Source organism: Psammomys obesus, unplaced genomic scaffold, assembly GCF_907164565.1.
Source record: "Psammomys obesus unplaced genomic scaffold, mPsaObe1.curated_primary_1811, whole genome shotgun sequence".
Lineage (NCBI taxonomy): Eukaryota > Metazoa > Chordata > Mammalia > Rodentia > Muridae > Psammomys > Psammomys obesus.
The window spans coordinates 19685407-19690519 of NW_026596109.1; the positions used below are offsets into that span (position 1 = coordinate 19685407).

The window sequence follows — 5113 nt, forward strand, 5'->3', positions numbered from 1 at the left end:
CCCTTTCTTTCTTTCTTTCTTTCTTTCTTTCTTTCTTTCTTTCTTTCTTTCTTTCTTTCTTTCTGTTTTTTTTTTTTCAGGCAGAGTTTCTCTGTGCACCCCTGGCTCTCCTGAACTCTTTTGGTAGACCAGGCTGGCCTTGAACTTACAGAGATCTGCCTGCCTCTGTCTCCGGAGTGCTGGGATTACAGGCGTGTGCTACCACAGCCAGCTGCCTGTTCTTTTTATAGATATTTACTCAACAATGCCTTCCTTTGGTGCTTCCCCCCCCCCAGCAGGTATGTACTATTTTCTCCCTACTTCCTTCCTTGTTTCTCTGAACTCCCATGTTGTTAACTCTTGATTTTTGAGAAGTACATACCTGTAGAATAATGCTGACAGGTACAATTTGTCTGCCATCCTATGTGCATTCTATCATGTGATTTACTCAGCTTTTTCCTTTTTATTATTTTAACATATTTTTTTACAATTTATTCGTAGCCCCTCTTTCATCTCCTTGCCGTCCCACTCTCCTTCCCTCTTTCCCCATCCCCTTCCCCTAGCTTTGATGTGTTACACGCTGTAGATCAACTGAAGAATACACTAAACACTGCCTCTGTCCTTGTGGAGTTTACAATCTTGAAAATGTCTCAGTTAATTCATTACTCAAGGGCTTTGCTTTTAAATGACAGACTGAAGTTGGTAACTCACCCAGGCTGGGAATTTATAGTTGTGCATGGGATTAGGAGAAAGCTTAACCACCATGGCCAAGTTTAGAAGTAGGTAAGATCTAAAGAAAGCTTGGCAAAGGAGAGCATGGCCAGGTCCTGCTGCAGAAACATTCCAGGTAGTGTCAAATTCCTGCCCTGTTGACACTCTTTCTTCCTGAATCATCTCACCCACCCTGCATCTTTTTTATTTCCTTAAGATGTGCCATTTTTAATAGGAATGTTAAGTTGTCTGGGCCTACACTTCTGCCCCCATAGTGAAGAGAGAGCTAAGGAGACCCTTGGCTCTGTGTGGTAGGCAGTAGGGTTTATAATAGTACATTATATAACAGCTCATTCTGGGGTGGGATTTTTTTCTGCAGTTGTGAAGGCCATGCCACCATGATAAGGTTTAAAAATACATCAAGTGTAACAGAAACTTCCTAAGTACTTTATGATGTAACACAAAGTAGATCAGTTTACATTCTCAGAACAATGCGAGTGTCACTATAGAAGGCCATGAATAGAAATCCTGAATAATCATGCATTCCACAAAAGATTTTAAACTTCTAATTATTTATATTTCAGTTATAATTTTAAGTTACCATAATATATCCATATATGTTTCATATTGTCAAACACTGTAACAACTGTAAGCTCTTGTTCACTTATTTTCTTATTAATATAAAGTCCAGTGTAGATGCTATTGGTTAACAAGTAAGTGGTCTTCAATATGGACCTTCAGGGCTCTGGGCTCTTTCCACTGGGTGGATCTGTCATCCCTCTGGGCCATATATTCTGCTGAAACCTCATTATTTGGCCAGAGGTTAAGGAAGGAGTCAGAATAAATGATCACGTGATGTATTTTTATGGGCATGCATAGAAATGCTTTTATCACTTCTTCCCACATCATGTTGGCTAGATTTCAGTGACATGACCATCCAGCTGCGAAGGACTCTGTGTCGAAGCAGAAGGAACAGGTTTTCACTAACAAGAAGAAGCCTGTCACATGAAAAGAACTTAATATTTTTTATGTCCTTCCAACTCCCTAAACTTAAGCACCTCCAGCTCTTTTTGGGAGCCCATGACAACAACCATGGCCCTACAGTTCGCTCTATAAAACCTATGTGTAACAGATGCAATTACTGAATTTCAGATGGTTAAACTTCAAAGCCGAGGATTCAGAATTCAGTGATCCTTGACACGGTCATTTCTATGGGAGTGTCCAGACGTCCCCGTCACTCAAGCTTAGCGCTACACGCACTTAGGGCTAGGTAGTCCTCCATTGGCAAGAGCACTCTTGCATGCTGTGCAATGTTGTCAGCATCCCTAACATTGGTTTACTAGACGCCATGGCTTTGTTCTTTGTGTGAGCCGAGAGTTCCTTGCTATCGCATATGTAGCCTAGCTAGTGTAGTCATTTTGGCTAAAAAACGCGGTGACTGGAAAGCTAGCTCTGTCGGCAAAGTCTGTTTGGCGAGGTCAGCTTGAGTGAGATGATCAACACTCATGGAAAGAGCCAGCTGTGATGGCAGGTACTTGTGCTCTGGGTGCTAGAGAAGTAGTGACAGGAGGATCTCTCACTGTCCCTGGGGGACAGCCCATCACCGGGCCAGTAAGAGTTGACACAGATTCTCTCTGTGTCCAAACCAAGGCGTATGGTTCCTGAGGAATGACACCAAGGCTGACTCCCAAATCCAGATACGCATGTAACACATATACATATGTGCCTGCCCAGACAAGGCCATTCATGCATACATACTCACAAAAGTAATAAGAAGGACAGAGTCAGAGAGACAGACAGGAGGTTGGATCTGGGAGGCCTGGAGACTGGCAGGTAGACTGCTAGTATGGACCTCAGATGGGGGTACCAGTGGGTTTTGGGTGAGAACTCCTCTTTGTGTGATGTTGTAGATGAGATAAGAATGGGGAAGAAATAACAGATGGATATTTTGATGCCGAAATGTGTGTTTGGTACTTCCCAGCAGCATTCCATTCCAAGGCCACAGAATAGCTTCCTCATGATGCCATCTGACAGTAGTCTCAGGCCTGTTTGCTCTCTTGTTCAGAAACATGGAAGCACTTGAACAGAAGCTGGGAGTTGAGGACAAAGAAAGTTGGGCATGCAATAGATTTACCAATTATAGCCAAGACCAACTGACCTTCCTTCCTCCCTTCCTTCTTTCTTTCTTCCTCTCTGTTTCCCCTGCAGTTTAGCCCCCTGGTGGATAAAGATTTACTCTACAGCTGTGATTCAGCCTCCCCTGTGGAGACAGAGACATTAAAGAAGAATTAAGAATGAAGACAAGTATATTGATCTCCCTCACCAATCTCCTTCAACCAATACCTCTTAATCACAGAAGAAATTGGAGCCCAGTAAACTACTTTAATGAGCATCCGTTCTATTTCCTTGTTCTCTGTTTGGGAGGGAAGCTATCTTCTTGCCTCCCTGCTTCCTCTTTATTTGTTTGTGAGCCACTCTCTCATACCATATCTATATTTTATCTTATGTATATATGCATATATTTTTGCATTTTTATCTGTGTTTTGCTATTGCATGGGAGGTTTATTATTGTAGATCATTGTGAAGCACCTGAATATTTTGCAAGACAATGAGCCTCTGGAATGCTGGTATCCGAGGAACTAATTTTGTGCAGCAAGAGAGAGCAAGAAAAAAGAAAACAAAAAGAAAACAGTCACTATCCATCTGGTTTCTAGACAGTATTAGGAGGGCATAACTTGTTCCTGTCTGAGTGAATTCAGTGGATGAGTATTATACAGTGGCTGCTTAAAATGTGTAACCAAATCAGAGCTGTTCCTTAAATTAAAAACAAACCCCATGGCTTTCACAGCACCGTGGGCCTCACATTTGCAACTCTGCTCAGGTGAAACAAACTCCCATCCCAAGAGGGTGGGCAGACAGGAGAGCTCTTACTGCAGAAGCATAAATTTCTCCCGCCTTCCAAATGATATTTTATAAAATTGTAAAGGAAATTGACACCCTAAAGTGCCTGGGTAATGCCATGTCATAAACTTCATACTGTAAATTGGAGGACTAGGGAGGATGTGTTCTAAGCAGCAATCTGTGTACTCAAAAACGGGGTCCATGTTCCCAGGCCTGCTCCTGGCTTTGTGTTACCCAGGGGAAATCAGTACTTTTGTCAGGGCCTGCATCCCCCATCTCCTGGGTGTAGATGGAACTGTTTGCACCCTCCCTTTCTCTGTCGTCAGCTGTACCTTGCATTATTGGGATTCAGAAAGAAGATGAGGTGATGTTTATGAAATACTTTGAAACCTTGGGTAAAATATTTGTGTGCAAGCCTAAGTCATTATCAACAGTATTGTTATCCTTATCGTTTCTATGTACAGGCAGTTGAATATTTGCAAATTATGGATAGTAATTATCTGAGTACATACAGTAATTCAAGTACCATCACCAGTGCTTGACATTAGTATTTCATGGCAGCTTGCAGGGCAATAAATAGTACGGCGATGCTTTCCTTTGACAGTTGTTGATTATTTATTGGGGGCTCGCGATCACTGAGATGCTGTAATTAAGGGAATTTTAAACTGTATCTGCCAGGACCTTCATCATCCCTGATATGCTCGAGCTGGCAATCATCCTGTACTGCTGGAAGTTCCAGTAGTAACAGAGATTCAGAAAAACCTCTGTGTCCGTATCTTCAGTAAGGAGGTGAGGAACCCAAGGCACATAAAGATCCATTGGCTCTCACAAAGCTGTGGAGTCAGGCAAGACACCGGCTCGGAACCGGGGGCATCGCATGTTCTTCCTGTGGTCTATGGCGGCTCTTTATTGATATGGTTATTTTTCACAATATGGGATTGTCTCTGGCATGGATTAATAATGTGTCTATAACACTTAAAATTGCTTAATCCTTTTTTTTTTTTTTTTTTTTTTTTTTTTTTTTTTTTTTTTTTTTTTTTCTTTTTTTTTTTTTTTTTTTTTTTTTTTTTTTTTTTTTTTTTAGTTTGCTCCTTATTGCTATTTCCACGGGCTTTAACTACTTAGCAAACACAGAGGAGCAGAATTCCTCAGTGGCAGAGCCCTGGGTTAAGAAGTTTCCAATGGTCCCTAAAGGCAGAAATTGAGTTTGGCAAGTGAGCTTGAAAGAAAAGTGTAGCCCATGGGTTAGAGACACAGATACCTAGAAGATAACGGGAAGACTCCCTGGGATGTATGGCACTGTCCCCCCGGCATGAACTCAGTCTCCTTTCTCTGGCGGGGGAAGCCATGTAGCTGCCATGTTCTACCTTTTCATCCGAGATATAAACAAAGATGATCAATTTCTATCATTTAACTGATGTTGCCTATAGAAGACAAACACATTTTGGTTGTTGACAATTGATAGAATGAGTTTAGCAGCTGATCACTGCAGTAGCTCCTCCCTGCTAGATAAAAATATATC

The 5113-nt window shown here is 41.8% G+C and overlaps 1 long non-coding RNA gene across 1 annotated transcript in view; it reads left to right on the top strand.

Moving 5' to 3' along the window:
- The window catches only part of LOC129692543 (uncharacterized), a 409149-nt gene extending 406101 nt beyond the window's left edge, over positions 1 to 3048 (top strand). Inside the window, exon 3 of the long non-coding RNA XR_008722717.1 lies at positions 2899 to 3048. This is a non-coding gene — a long non-coding RNA (uncharacterized LOC129692543). The remainder of the gene's footprint in view (positions 1 to 2898) is intronic.
- The last annotated feature ends 2065 nt before the right edge of the window (positions 3049 to 5113 follow it).